This window comes from Fistularia commersonii, chromosome 12 (assembly GCF_037954325.1).
Source record: "Fistularia commersonii isolate RoL2024-O1a breed Wild chromosome 12, RoL_Fcom_v1.0, whole genome shotgun sequence".
Classification (NCBI taxonomy): Eukaryota; Metazoa; Chordata; class Actinopteri; order Syngnathiformes; family Fistulariidae; genus Fistularia; species Fistularia commersonii.
In genome coordinates this window covers 16,765,472-16,781,201 of record NC_141295.1, presented here as the reverse complement: position 1 = coordinate 16,781,201, position 15,730 = coordinate 16,765,472, and the positions used below count along the sequence as shown (strand labels likewise).

The following is a 15,730-nucleotide window of genomic DNA, read 5'->3' as shown; positions in this document are numbered from 1 at the left end:
AGTGTTCCTCCCCAACAATACCGATATGCTGGGGTTACGGTGAAGATGTTGAAGAGCAAAGAACAAATGATTGGAGGCAAAAATCTGCGGCTACTAGACTCTCATGTGTTCATGCGTGCCGTAGAAGAAAATTATAGAAAATGTTGATTAAGGACAACACATTAGTCACAGTCACTGCGATTTGTGTGTTTATTTGCTTAAAGCGAGCAGTTAAAAAAAGACTTTGTTTGGAGTTTGGCCTGTTAACTTGTGCATCTGGCTTGATTAAGCAATAATCTATTGAAGGCTATTTGAGAAATGGCTTGTGCTGCTCATAAAGCGTGCATCTTAAACAGCTCTTGGGTATCCTAAGTTTTAACAACTTTGCTGTAGTTTTGGAGAGTGTGAAGGAAAATACATTTCGTACGGAATTTGGAAACCACCGACGCTTCAGGAGTAAGTGCGTCGGGGCTTACCAAGAATATCCCCGTGTAATTCACTGGAAAGGAACCACGCTTTTTTACATTCGCGTCTTTAATTAATGCAGACGGTTCGGTCGGCTTCCACTAATTTGTAACTTCTTCGCGGTGGGAATGATCTTTTACAAGGCGCCATCAAAGGAGGTGAATATAGATGATTGCCGAAGTTCACGGTGCAGGTAAACTCACGCCTATTTGCGACTCTTCTGCCTATTCTCTGAACAAATGCCAAATTTTGTTTCTGACAAGTTGTCGCTTTATAAATCAGAAGAGACGATTTAGTCTTCAAAGAAAGCAACGACGTGGATTTTTCTTTTCTTTTTTTGCACGTCAAATTTATATTTCACCACTTGATTTTTTTTTTTTTTTTAATCCTATCCTTTTCCGATCTACCGTCGTTCGGATGTCATATTCAGCTGTAATGAGACTCCATGGGAAGTTGTTATTTGTAGCGTCTCTTATTTAGAGTGTAACATAAAGCGTTGTGTGGCGTATTCATCCAGGGCTGTGTTCATTTGCGTTTTTGCAGAACACACACGAAAACTTTACAACCGGCTCAATATAATTGAGATAGAAAAGCTGGACCGTCTTTTCGCACCAATCCATGTGACTGAATAGTATTTTGCGGCAGCTGTCATCGCTGCAAGGCCTCGCAGACAGAGATGAGAGGTATCCTTAGTCTTGTTTGCAGAAAGCTTCACATTCCCACAGTCCCCTTATTGTTGCTGTGTTACTGACCCCGAGGTCTTCCCCAAAACCACTTTCATATGGACCGTCTGATTTCTTGGCTTTAAAACTTGCATCGACAAATCACGAAGGGCACGGTGGCAGGATGGAGTATCCGCAACGTAAGCGGTTCCGTATAAAGATGGTATATTTTTGAAGGTGACGTGTAGAACTTGCTTTTCGGCGACTATTTCGCAATCTGATGTATTGAGAGTTTATTTGGATTTAGCCAAACCATTAAAAGGTGATAAACTTGTTTGTGTTAATGTGTTCAGTGTGTTGATAAGATAATGCTTTCAGCATTTGCAAATTCCCTTGAATGTGAACCCAAACAAATCATGAAATCTTGAGTTTTACTTTTGTGAGGAAGTTAGATTAAACTGCAAAAGTCACAAAAACTGGTTGTGTTTACTTTATCCTGAGAGCTAGAATGCCTTGTTAGTTTGATTCTTCTTCTGTTCCGAGTTATCGGTTTATATATTTTTTTTTTATCTCAAGTATTGGAAATCAGATAAAGAATCTCAACATTATTATCGATGGGAGATCTCGTTTTTTCTTTTTTTTTTTTTTGGACAAATTGCAATAATAAAATGATTGTTCAACCATATCCAGCTGTTTTCACCCCCTTGAGAGTCATTTTAACTGATTATGATTGTATAATACCATTAAATTATGATATTTTCTAAGAGAATTAATTTACCATTAAAAATCTTGTAGCGTGGCAGGCCTTGGCATCTATCTGCTACAAATTCTTCATTTCTATCTTTTTTTTTTTTTCCTCCCTAATTTTGAGGTTCACGCCTTTCTAGTCCCAAATAATGTGACAGTATGTAGGAATGGCTCAGACCAATAAAGATGGCAGGACCATCTGGTTTAGGTTGGATTCACCAGAGGACTAGAAGTGTAAGAAAGGAGGAGAGAAGCTCCTTTGTGGAAGCGAAGTGCTTTAGTAAGACGGCTGGTGTGAATGGACGGCCCGGGAAGCCTTTCACACCTCGAACGCAGTTTGGTGAACAAGGTTTACACCTTCATGAAAGACTTGGGAGACATCATGGAAATTGAAAATGATGAATTTCAGGTCTGGTGAAATTTAGGAGGAAAAAATTAGACAAGAAAAGTCACACTGCACTGAAATATATATATATATATATATATATATATATGTTGTTGTTTTTTTTTTTTTTGCTTCAAACACCTTGTATCAAACCACATCTCATAATTTAGTTATGTACCTTCAGTGTACTCGTATATTTATTTTGGCAAACTGTCCCTCACAGGTTTTTGTGCTAACCACAACAAAATGTTAAAGTGCATCGTAGTCTTAATTATGGAAATGACGTTTTGGTCTTTTTTTTTTAAATTTTAATCTTATTTTCAAACACACATCCAAATCAGACAAATTAGAGTCAACCAGCTAACAGGCATGTTTTTCTCCATTTAATTTTTTCTGTCTGTGGTCATTATTTTTGTTCTTTTTAATTGATAAAATGTGATTAAAAAATGGTGCAAACCTGTTACACATTTTCTGTGTTGGTTTTTCACATTCAGCTGGTTTAAACAAGTGAGGATGTTAGTTAGACAGAATTAACAGTCTGAGACAAGGGGACGGTATTAAGGTCATACCTTCGGGGTTTTCTAAAACCGATTTCTAAGCGGTACGATTCTTGTACGAATGTCATAGCAAAGGAAATTGTCTTCTCATGACAGCCTGAGCCTTAGGTTTATCTTTTTTTTTATAGCAAACAAATCTGACAGCGCTGTTGTGGCTGAAGAAAATAAATGGAAAAGTGGAGAAACGAGAGAAGGGCCAATGTGATCTGAGAATTGATATCACTGTTAAATGGGAGAAACAGGAAAGCAGAAAGGAGAGGAAAGACTGCATTGGAACATATGATGTGTTTAGACGGAGGGGGGGGGGAGGATGGCGACGGTGGAAACCAAACAGCTCACCAGCATGAGAAGGAGAGGGAAAAATATTACGAGGAGGATCAACAACAACAACAAAATGGTCTCGGCCCGCTGTCAGCTTTGTGTGTGGTCAGAGCATCTTGAGAGAAAGTGAGATCAAGGAAAGAGGAAATTAAAGGGCTTTTCTGTCTCAGGACTTTTGCATGCTTCTTGCGGTGGCCTCCACATGTGCGTGAGCCAGCAAACCTCTGTGATTATGTAAGTGTCGCTCGCATTCAGACCTGCTGCGTGCCTCTTGAAACATCAAGGTATTTCGCTGAGCTGATGGCGAACAGCTGCATTTTGAATGGGAACTCTGAATCAATCACTTTTCAAAAACAAGGATATTTAGATGGGGTTTGCTCTCTCCCATTACTCAAACAGGTCTGACACTACGAGTTGCGCGTCTAATAATTTAGTTTGACGTCTCCCAATCACCAGCAAAGTGTAGAAGTGCATCATTTTGCAAAAGAAAGCACATTCTCTTGAGGCGGTTTCTCATTCTTTGAAAATACTCGATTAATTTAACAGAGATGGAAGCATAAAGTGTTGAACAGCAGATCTGGAAGGGGGTTAGAAATGGTCTAAGATTCAGGTGCATAAAAGATCGAGCTTTCAATAATTGAGTTATCTCCCTCCTCATTTGTGAGGTGTCCGTCTCTATAGATCATGTACTTTCATTTGTCAATGTCCTAATTGTTCTTTAATGAATCAAGGTTTACTTTGTGAAAGCTTACATTTCAAGCATTAAAAAGCCTCCGCTGAACCGAATACTGTTTTTCCTCTTCAAATACTCGGTCTTCCCCGACTTTGTTCGAGCCGCTGCATTCCAGCATTCTAGCGTTGAACCCTGCTTTGCTGCTGTGCTTTTCTGACCCCCGTAAGGAAATTGTTGTGTTATAGAGCAAGCATGTTGACAGCAAAACGCCTTGTTTAAAATAGGGAAAAGATGATTTATCAAAAACTGCCTTTGGTTCACTCTTTTTTTTTTTTCCCTTCCCCAAACCCGTAAGCATATAAGTGCAGGCACTGTTTATCTCTCCTCTTCAAAAGGACTCGCAGTGTAAAGGATAGGCATTGTGTTCTGAGCTGACAGTAAGGCACTGTTGTCCGCACGCAGTCTCTGTGGGAGCTCAGATAATTTCAGGTTTTTAAGTTTGTGTTCGAGGGTCCCAAGATGTAAGAGAGAAGCTTGTCTTAAACTATGGATCATCTTCAGACAAATACTTCCCGAAGCCAGCATTTGACCCTTGTGACTCATGAGCAACCTCCTGTTACTGATATCACATGCTCTGTTGTTATCCAGAGCTCATGTAGCTCTTTTACCAGCGCTGACAGGATGCAGCTAGCATTGTGTTCACCTTGAGAGTTGATGTTTTTCAATGTCACGGCAATGGGTTTTCCTGGAGACACACTGTGGCAGGAACTATCCAAACACGTTCGTACTTTGGCAGGTTCTGCCGCCGTCGAAGCGTCACAACTGTGAAAGATGCAATCGCTACGCAAAACAGGTAGATCTGTAACAATGCTAGTTTTAACACCATGAGGGTTCTGAATATGTGATTAAATGTATATTGAATTGTCCTTTTTAAGGCCCTTTGACCTTATAAAACACAAATAGAGGAAGAATAGATTGTCCGATTATCTTTTGCGACTTTGATTTCGAGTAGGTGAAATTTAAAGAACAAAGCAATGGTTGTGATGTAAATGTAAACACACACGGTAACGTTTGTCCAGTAAAAATACTATTCTGTGTATCGAGAAAATAGGTATTTATATCTTCTTTTTTTTCCTGTAACAGAAATGTACTTTCACAATTTTGTCTGCATGCAAGAGAATCGCGCCCGGTACCCCGCCGCTCACTGAACGGTGACCATGCTTTGCCGATATACTTGTGTTATGGAATCGATATAAGCTTTACAAGCAGTGTTGTGTGCACTCGTGAACGGGCCTCGGCTTTTTTACCTGTGAGGCACAAGGAGCATTTTAATAATTCAGTGCTGTGCCACGTTGCTTTGAGTTGGTTAATGAACACAGGAAGAATCTCCCAGGCATATTGCTTTGATGAGGGCTGCAGTCTGAACAATATAATGTGGACTGCAAGGGACAAGAGGCGCTGGTAATTTTAGAAATGATTCCGAAATTAGTCCACAATAAAGCTGTGTCGTATCTTAAATATTTATCCATAAGTGGAGAATGGAGGGAGAGAGAATTCTTTAAATTGGATTCAATATGTTTTGTTTTTTGTAGGAAGTGGCAACAGTGACATCTTGTGAATGCACTTGCAGAAAATTGACAAAATTGAGTTCGAGCCCCTATCACAGATGCAGTAATCAATATAATTAACTATGCAGAGCCAGAAAAATGCAAATCAGAAGGGCTCATTATGTATTTGGCGGCGGGTCGCAACTTAAAGCCTCTCAAATGTGTTTTTATGAGGTGTGCAAGCTCGTTTGACACTGTTGTCTTTGAGCTAAATGCTTTGTCGTCGTTGAGCAGATAAAAATTTCAGCCCAGGATGGATTTTTTTTTCTCCCCCCTTCTAATTGCATTGTCATCTGTAAAGGGGATGCCTCGTGAAACTTTAAACGATCATGGGTCTTTTCCATTTTCCTCAACCCCCTTGTGTCCCTCTGCCCCGCCACCCACTGCTCATTCACTCAAAAATTCTATCATGTCCTCTGACACAGCAGCAGAAGTGCCGGATCAAAACGGTTTGAAAACAGCCTCTACCAGCAGAGATCCCGTTGGCATGGAAACAACTGTTTTTTTTTTTTTTTTTTTTGTGAATGGAGGCTTCTTTTACATGACTAATGAAAGGTTTCTCGCTGTCATGGTCTCAAGTAAACCCTTTTCAGGTTCACCAAACTGGGATTTCTATGGTCCTGTTCAGTTGAGTCATCTGCTCAGAAGAGGACAGCTAGAAGCAGCCAAGTTCACACCTGGCTTTATAATTAATCTCAAGTGACTTTTGCTAATCCCTTCCTTCTCACCCCAATCTTGAATTAGCATTTGTGATGAGGTCTGCCAAGCGCATTAATGTGAAAAATGCAGAATGTGCATCATATTTGACTGGAAGATAGCATACCATGGGCGTGCCATATTTTTGTACTTTGTCTGAACCCAAAGGGTTTTTAACACAAGAGAAGAGAGATCTTGGACAAAGATTGAGAGTTTGAATAAACGTAGAGGTCTATGCTTAAAGGTGAATGGAATTCGTCCAACTTCCCTCCTTTTTTTTTTTTTTTTTTTTTTTTTTTAGATCATGCACACTCCTTGAAAAGACCAATTGTGTTTGTTTTTTACCGGGGGAAGACAAAAGTTTCAGTTTGCTGCTGTGAAAGGAGGGGGTCTGGCTCTGCACTCTGCAGCAGACCTAGAAATGATAGAAGGTTTTCTTGCCACAGGTTTCACTGTTAGGTATTGAATATCTATATTATGACAACTCATTCATTGCCTGAAATTTTACCTTTCTTTGTGGTGCTGTGGCTGTATTATTACAAACCTAAGAAGAAAACACTTATTTTGAAATGCCGTTATAGATAAATTGTCAATGCCGGTTCATTTAGGTAACTTAGAAAGGACCGAGCCGTGACGACGATGTACGAAATATTGTTGGGATTTTGTGTATTTGGTTATCTCTATAGAAAACATGTTCAAATGTAAACTTATATTGGCATAAACTGGTAATCAAAAGGCAGCATTGCATTCAACTGTGCAATGTCGACCAGATGATCATGCCAAGAGGAGCTGGTAAATATCGTTTAGTGATTTCATTTTTTCAGCATTCGATTTAATCAGAGCATTGTGAAACGTTGCTGTCACTCAGAATGATAATGTTTCAACTTTATGTATCCAAATAAGGTTCTGGAAGTCACAGCCCTTTTATCATTCAGGAAAGAACAAATACCGTTATTCAACTTTTGCATATCTGGCAGCCATGCTGTGGCAATTGCATGATGCTTTATCAATAGGTTGTTTTGTTTTAGTGTGGCGTTCAGAAAGAGGTATTGTGAGTGCATTGTTGCACTCTTACTTGATCTACAGCTCCTTCTATCTTGTCCTTTTGTGTTAAAGCAATGCTCGTGGAAGTGCTTGTGGTGTTTTTTTTTTTTTTTTGTGTTAAAATGTACAAGCAGGAAGCTTCAAAGAATTATTTGGACGACACGGGAAAATGCCAGTGATACAATGGGTACAACTTTTCTTATGAAGACGCGCTTTGTTGAAAATATTCGATCCTGCTGCACCTTTCAAAGTTTCATATCAGTTCGTCAGTAAAACACTGACGGCTCTAGCAGGAAGAAATTGAGCTGTAACCAGATTTTCATCAAAATGAGCAGTCTTTTGAATCGGACAAGTCTTTGGCGGCCATGAGAACAGGATACACGGCACATCTAACAAGACATTTTCACATTAGAAAAAATATATTTTCACATTCTTATGGATGTATTTTGCCACTGAAATAGTTTTCCTTGATTGGTCTGAATTTCTTTCTTCGAGCATCGGTAGGTGGATTGATTTCATTGTTTCAAAACAGTTTCAGAGGCACGTGCATGTTTATATTGATGTTTATCTGAAATAACATAATAAAAGCCAGTTCATTTTTAGTCATTTCCATGGACCAGCGCAAGAATATCTGTCAGTTTAAATCCACGGGCTTCTTCAGCGAAGATCTGTATTTAAAGTTTCATAAAAGTCTATAGACTGTGACGTATCTATCACATAATTGTGCCTGAAATTCCAATCGGATTTAACTGTTGTCAATCGATTCTTACGTACCTGATCACATGATTTCTGTCAGCTTAGGTATTATTCTTGATTTTCGGCTCATGTCAAAACCCGAGAGCTTTGTTTCGTTGCTGTCGGCGTTGTCTGCGTTTACATCGAAGTTCATCGATGACGAGGAATCGGATGGGATTATTTTGCTTTTACAAAGATTTATCGCTCTATTGGAATGTGTTTCACTGTCATAGTCAGATGTATTTTCTCAGACCTGACCTGTGCGACTTCCCACCGGGGACACAGACAGCTGGCAGCTCAGTTAAAGTGCCTTTAAGTCTATTAGAGAGGATAATCCTTGGAGAGAGTTTCAGTGAACAGAGGGAGAAGCAAAACAGTCTGCCGATTCACTTTCCTCACTTTTGCTATCCAATTGTATCGCTTCCCCCTTCCACCTTCGCCGCTACGCACTCTTCTACACATGGTGACCATATGCTTTTGTCATCACTTCTCAAAACAGAAGATCGCATCTCTAAACAAGATGTAAAAATGGAAGGGGGGAAAAAAAAAAAAAAGAATACCAAGTGCACATAGGAAACGCTTTTTAAAACCTTGCGCTTTGAAACCATCGCAGCCCGGATCGCTCTAAATCATCTGAAGTACATTTTTCAACATCATGCACTGTAAGGTGTTTTGTTCATTTTTCTACTGTTCCTGCATCATTTGTGCCCGGAGGCTATTTTCTTAGCTTTTGCTACTTTGCTTTTTCTCCAGCCCCTCACCTTCCACCTTCCGCGCCACCGGCTCAGTCGGTGTTTCAGGAACACTTCAAAGGGGAGGGTCTCTGGCACCGCTGATAACACGCCGTACCCCCAAGCACCGCCCGGCTTTTCCAGAGCCCCCACGCAGCCCCGCAACCGTCAGGTTTGGCTCCTTCTTTGTCTTGCGTCTCTGCTCATTTCGTTCCTTTGCCGGCGTTTCTCGTTCGGTTTTCTGTCCTCAACATCTCCCCCGTCTTCAAAACCCCTTGATCTATTTGAGCCCCGAGCTGTAACGTTAGATGGATTTCATTGTCCCCTCGGAACATTTCCGCGCAGCTGTAGACCTGGACCAAAATGACTCGGAAACGTGCTTTCGTCATTAATGGAATTCATAAAGAATTGAGGATGGCAGGGGTCGCTGTGGTCGTTGGAGGGTCTTGTTAAAACCAGGTCCAGGAAGAGACTATAATCCCAAATTGCTTCATAAAGTTGTCATCTTGAAAGGCCCTACCTGGATTTTCTGCATCCTGTTTTATAAAAATAAAGACAGTTTTGTTGCCTGTTGCTGTAATTCTTGTACTTCAAGCGCCCAAGTTTTCCAGCAGCGTTTGATACATCGAAAAGTGTTTTTATAATGACTCATTTGAGCCATAAGCATTCCCTCTTTGTACTATAAGTTTCACTGCAGGTTGTTTTTTCAACTACGTTTGTCCCCTACCTGTTATTTCACTGGCGAGAAAACCAAAAAAAAAAAATTCATATGCAGTTAATCTGAATTATTTAACCGACTGAGTTGAGCTATACCTGCACCACTTGAACTATTTTCCATAAAAAAAAAAATGTTTTAGAGGCTTCAGCTATGGAACCTGATGCTGAACATCCTCTCATAGCCTGCCTCAAATTTTCAGCCCTTTATGTGGCTCCAAAGCCGCCTTAACAACTGAGCATGATGAGCTCTGAGGAGCGAAAATTCTCTCATTTCCACAAGATGAGGCGATACCATGTGGTGGAAACAGCAGCCGCAGAAAAATCAATAACAGAAACAACTGGGTGGGAAGGGAAATTTCAAGCTGAGGCCTTGGACAAAACAGGGAATCTGAAGATATCCAATAAATGGGTTATTTGGAATACCAAGTATATCTTATAATGTACAGGAAGGAGACAGAGGTTCCAAAGTCAGGCTTGATGAAAGGGGCGTCTTCTCTTGGAAAGGGCTGGAAAGGCCTGTTGTAAAAAGAATTTGCCGCACATAAGGGCATTTACATCGATTTTTGTCTGTAAAAAATCTCGAGGCAATGTGGCTCAGGTGCTCAGAGTGGTTGCTCGGAGCAGAGAATTCCTGGTTTGCTTCCCGAGCTCCTCCTAGCTTGTCCAAATATTGTTGAACAAGTCATTGAACTTCCTAACTGCTTCCCGGGTCGCCGCTCATTGACTGCCCACTGCTCATGGTTCATTCATGAGGGGTTCAATACACAGGATTAACAGTGTCCTGCAAGGGATTAACGAAGTATGAAAAAATAGCTGTCTTGACTAATACCATTTTGTGAATCATTTAGCATGAATAAGTCTTACCTACCCGTAGTTCAGAAGTAGCCTCACGGATTTTTTCAAAGAACATCTAAATACATCTATATTAACTGCCGAATTTACTTGATGAGAGCGTCAAATGTCATTTTCCAGATTCAGGAAAAGGAAAGTCAGGAAACAGGAAGGTCAAACGGTCTTGGAACCCAGCAAAAAAAAAAACACCAAGCTGTTGTCGTCTCAAGTTTGACAGTATTTTAATTTTACAAATAGTATAGATTGTTCTTTTAAAATAGTGGCTCCCCCTTGCGTTGCCATCGAAAGTAGAATAGCCAAGTCGGCCAACTTTGTAATCGGAGGTCCTCAAGTGAGTCTCCTGAAAAATGCAGTGTAAACGTCTCAGTGATTTGGATGGGGGGGGATCTCTTTATTTAATTTTAATGGTCGGATTAGACCTTGACAGTACCAACTACAGAGCTTGAGAATTTTGCTCATAGCCGCCAGTCTTTTGACTTTTATCAAAGTCATCTTTTAGAGGAGCGCTGTGAAAATTTGGGTAATTTTAGAGCACCATTTATCAGATGTCTTGTTTTAGTTCCTTTAAGTGGATTGTAGAACTGTTCCCAAGCTAGTGGGCCCCTCCGGTAGTTGCCGATGTCCTCTCAGGCTTGCAGAATTTTGCACAGGGTACTGCAGACCTTTCCTCTTGGACATTTTTTCTAATCTATTTATTTGCACACTTTGGTTACACAATTTAATCATTTACTAAGCGTAGAGGCACAAAATGAAAATTCAAAAATGTCAACTGAATGGCCCTGCTAGTATTTGGCAAGAGTAATAAGACTGTGTGCTAGTGGGAATTCTTTAAATTGAATCCCTTTTTTTTTTTTAAGTTTTAAAGGACTTTTTATCTTTCCACTCAGAGAGCAAGCCAGAATTTGATAGTGTAATATGGATACGCCCCTCATACAGTAAAAGCATGCCGGATCGCTGTACCCAGCACCAGAAGTTCCCAGGCCTGTTGAGTAGTTGAAAGTTTCAGTGATTTAAGAAAGTCACTCGAACGATATTTATAGACATGCGCTAACTTTCAAAACAACAAAATGGAGTGTGGGATATTGCATATATATATTTCACTGTGTCATTTCAGTGAACTGCAGAAAACGCGATGTCCTTTCACTGCTCCGAATGGCGAAACGTCAAAGCTGTCATATGACTGTTTGTTTTATGGCATCGCTTTCCTTGTGGTAAAGTTAAACAAAGCAGGGAAAGGGGTAAAATCTAGACGGACCCCCTGCAGCCACCGATGATAGTGCAGAAGTGCAGCTATCACCGTCTTCTCGATAAGATTAAAACAAGTTTAGTACTTTGCTAGAAGCCCCCGCCCACTCCCATCTCTGTCCATAATATTTTTCGTTTTTAGAAAATACAACAAAATACTACAATATTGAAAGCAGCAGTGTGAGCAAATAAAAGAAGCATTGTGTTTGTCCCACCTCAAAATCTGCACTGTTTTTAAACTTTGACTTAAATACTCTCAGCGCAGAATTCCGATGGCGACGTGTCAAGTGCTATTGGTGGTTAAGACATTGTTTGAATGGAAGACGGCAACTTTTTAAAAGTATTTTGCTCTCAAAGTTTGGGGTTTATGTGGGGACACGTCAAAGCTTTTGAGAACGGCATCACATTTGTCTCTACAGGAGAGCAGTTTTCTCACTCTTAAGATTGTTTAAATTTGGGGAAGAAGGCCTCGTGCGCTGGTTCCTCAGAATGGTGGACCTGCTGCACTAAGAGTTAAATCTTCCTTTGGCTCGGAGTTTCTATCTCCAATGTTTATTTTACTGTCACCGGTGATTCATCACATGGGGTTTCACCAGGTGCATGGCTCTCCGATGACCGCATGTTTTTTTTTTTCCTTTCTTTTTTTTAGGTGGTATTCCAAACAAAGCTCAGTCTGAATTTTTTTTAAATCATTTAAGACTAAACACAACACCCTTTTTTCAATATTAAATCACATCATCTGTGTCTCAGCTCCGAAACTACCTGGTCGGAGTCAATAAAGAGCTCGAACTTGTGTCCAGTTGTGCGGCAAATTCCGGTGTCAGGAAAATTGGAGCTGCCAGGGGGTTTCTTGTACTCGTCGAGGCGCCTTCATGACAACCCCGATGCATTTGTTGGCTTATCAGGGTTTCCATGGTAACTGCATGGTGCTGCTCTGATTCTTTATAGCCTCTTGGATGAAACCGCTGCTTTCCAAGATGATCTTTGTCTGCCTTTGGATTTCTGTTGCATCACCTGACACTGGTGATAAGACTGCCATACTAAAAAAAAAAAAAAAATGTTTTCTCCATGAGTGCCAGGTGGAAACTTGTTAAACACTCATGTGAGATTTAGCAAAGGTTCGTATAACCTCCTCTATAAAAGATTAAATCGCCTTGTTATAAACATTTAAGGTTGAGCATCTCAGCCTGTAAAATAATTCCTGTGAAGGTGGTAATAAATAATCAGAATTAATAGGTAACAGTCACACCAGGAAGAAAATGTTTTTAGTAATTGACTCACTCACCAAGCTGAGAGCCGCTGCCTCGAAAGCTAGCATTGCTTTGGAGAATTTAACAGTAGCTGAAAAATGAAGCCTTTAAGCCCGTTGAATTGATTCAAGTCACTCTTGTTCCTCCTGACAAAGGCTTACTGGCGCTACGCAAACAAAGGACCTGAATGTCAACCGAACTATGATTTACTCGTCATTTTTGTTTGTTATGGTTTCTCACCTACCTATATGCAGTTTGTTTCTGGTGTTAACATGATAGCATTGAGACACATAAGTGTTTTTTTTTTTTTCCCCAATAGTTTGTAATTTCTTCATTTGATAATGAGGGGCTCTGTTTTGTCGGAAGCAAAAGGGATTTTATGTTTTTCAAATAAAGTGAACCATCTGTGCATCAGTCAACAAAACTTTGAAAAAGAAATGGGCAGCACAAACCAAGACTAGCTGTTCCAGTTATTTCTTTGATAGTGACATCTTCCAAAAGCAGTTCCAGAATCTCTTTCCCTTTCAGACTTAACATTTTAATTTTCATCGTTCAGATTCAGACTTTAATATTATTCCAGATTTGTGCCAGTCATATAACAAACAACAAGCCCACTCTTGCATTTGAATTCTGCTGAAAAATCACCAGTACTGTACTGATGTATTGTTTTGAAGCGTCCTTTTCTTCTGAGAACATCAATGTATTTAGTCTGGACATTTGCATTTTCACATACATTTTCTAGAGTTCCTCTGGATTCTGTCACTGTCAAAACAGGTCTGGAATTGGTGTTTGTGTGCAAAGGTTCCCTTCTTATCTTTTCAGTCACACTTGCTTTGCCCAAAGAGTTATTCTCTAATACTTGAGGCAAGATTAGAAAAGATCTGGTATAACTGTCCAGTGTCAGCCGTGTGTTTCCCGTCACCAAATCCGAAGGGTTACGGTCGTTGCAGTTCATTTTTTTCGGATGTGCTTTTTTGTGATTTTCCTCGTGATTTTGAGGAAAGTCACACTTTCCTCAAAATGTTGTATCGAGTATGTACTATATGTTGGAAATCTGACCTCATTTTAAGTCCAGTGACCGATTTGTTATTTCAATTTTGATTAAAAAGAAAAAAAAATTGATTAAAAAAAAGATTTTTACAAAACGCCATGTTCATTTGATTACATCGCATCTACTACAGTACACAAATCTCATTGCTTAACCCAGTAACATCTTAACTGGAATCACATCTGAAAGCATCAGTCGGTTGCTGTGCGCAGTACGCTTTCATAATCGAAAATGTCTCTGCAACTCCCACACGTACTCCCATACTTCAGATCGAGATTATCTGCCTCAAATCTGAAAATTGTGAAGCTTTCCGTCAGTCAAACATCCTCCTGTCCCACGGTTATCAGATGTCTCACAGCTGGATGGCCTGTATGGACATCTGTTCATTTCCCAGAGCTTCATGTCCATATCCAGTTTAGTTTACGTCAACCTAGAATTCCTATTCTGTACTCAAGACAACTCCGCGTTGCTGCCGGGGAGTCGAGTGGGTCTAATGGTTTTAGTACGGCAGCTGTTTAGTGATGCAACAACAAACCGGGTTTTTATCTACGAGCGACGAGTTTCTCAGTAGAAGTCTGATTGAAATAGACTCTCAGTGGTAAATCACAAGGCTGCATTCCCCAGTGCTCAAATAAACATTTGAACAAGAATTGATTTTGACCTCTCCTGTCACAACAGCTCTCCCTAAGCTAACTGTCAGTGAAAGTAACTTATATTAAGGTTGTAGTGATTACGAAAGGTCTTGACATTTTTCATTAAGATCAGTATAGAGAATGGACGAATGAGAGATATTCTATTTCATTGTGTCCCGCTCTTAGCTATTGTCATTTGTACAACACCTTGCACAGCGTGTCATAAATATATATTGTCACCATCATTATTATTGTTGATATTAAAGTTTTATTTTTTTACAGTGGAGCTGCAGCTTCCCTCTGGTAACTTCCCGTCAAAGGGAGCTGAAGGAAGAAATGCGTGCGGTGACTCAGTCTTACATGCCAATGCAGGTGTTTCATGTTGTGAGATTATTGAATTGTTCTGCGGCAGTTTCTCAGAGAAGCTCATTTAAATGTTTGGCACACATTGTGTCTGGGTTTTGGGGGATAATCTATGAAATCCCTGCACTCTTCTCACTACTTTGGCCCTCCAGCTTCCTCCTCTCATATTGCAGACGGCCCCACTGCGTCTTAACCCACTGATGACCTCAGGGATTGCTGTACTGACAGAGCTTTCTCGCTCTTTGTCCGCAGGAAGAATCAACCCTAAGAGTGGCATCTGGAGTAGAGACGACCAATTGTGGCCTGAACAAAGACAGGCAGAGAGAACTGTAAGTAAACGCTACATCTGAACTTCCAAGAGCATAGGAAGTTTCTGTTGTGTGCAGACTGCGCTAAATGCTTATCAGCTCAGGCTTGCACACATCAATAGTGAGACTTGGGGTTGTTTTGAGTGAATGAGAGAGGTGTGAGATGGAATCTCAATTGCTCTGTTGGACGTCGTCGTGCCGAGGCCTCGCGACCGAGAGTATGTTTTTCAAACTCAAGTTTTCCCATTTGTTGATTTTTGTCATGGAGGATCCCTTAAAGGCATTTATCAAACAGTACATAACATAGGTGGTGAGAAGAACGGAAGACCAGAATTGATTATTCTCTTCGGGCACTGAAGCGTCGCCCGGTAAACTTACGAGTGACACTCCGGTTCAATCAACGCGAAGATAATCTTTCAGTCTCAGACGTGCACGAACAGCCGTTCTCGCGCGAGGGTTTATTTCTTGGTCGCGCTCGTTATTTGGGTTTGTCAACAACCGATAGGATATAAGCTCGGACCCAGCTGTTTCCTAGCAACACATTGCCAACGTAATGATCTGTTAGCAAGCGAATGCATCATGATTTACCATGACATCAGCAGCAGCAGATGATACCAGATGAATATAGCTGCTGGTGCACAAGATGAGAGTGATACAGGAAAGAATAAAATTGGAAACAACTACTCTGTGTTGTAAAAGTACCATAAAAAGGT

The 15,730-nt window shown here is 40.4% G+C and overlaps 1 protein-coding gene across 2 annotated transcripts in view; it reads left to right on the top strand.

The window, feature by feature from the left end:
• fbxw7 (F-box and WD repeat domain containing 7) overlaps positions 1-15,730 on the top strand; it is a 101,964-nt gene that overhangs the window by 2,686 nt on the left and 83,548 nt on the right. Inside the window, exons 1-2 of one of the 2 annotated variants that reach the window (XM_086157402.1) lie at positions 6,367-8,774; positions 14,962-15,038. The gene's annotated coding sequence lies outside the window, so the exon portion shown is untranslated. Of the gene's footprint in view, positions 1-6,366; positions 8,775-14,961; positions 15,039-15,730 lie in introns of those variants that run through there. The other variant, XM_086157403.1, reaches the window with a different exon arrangement.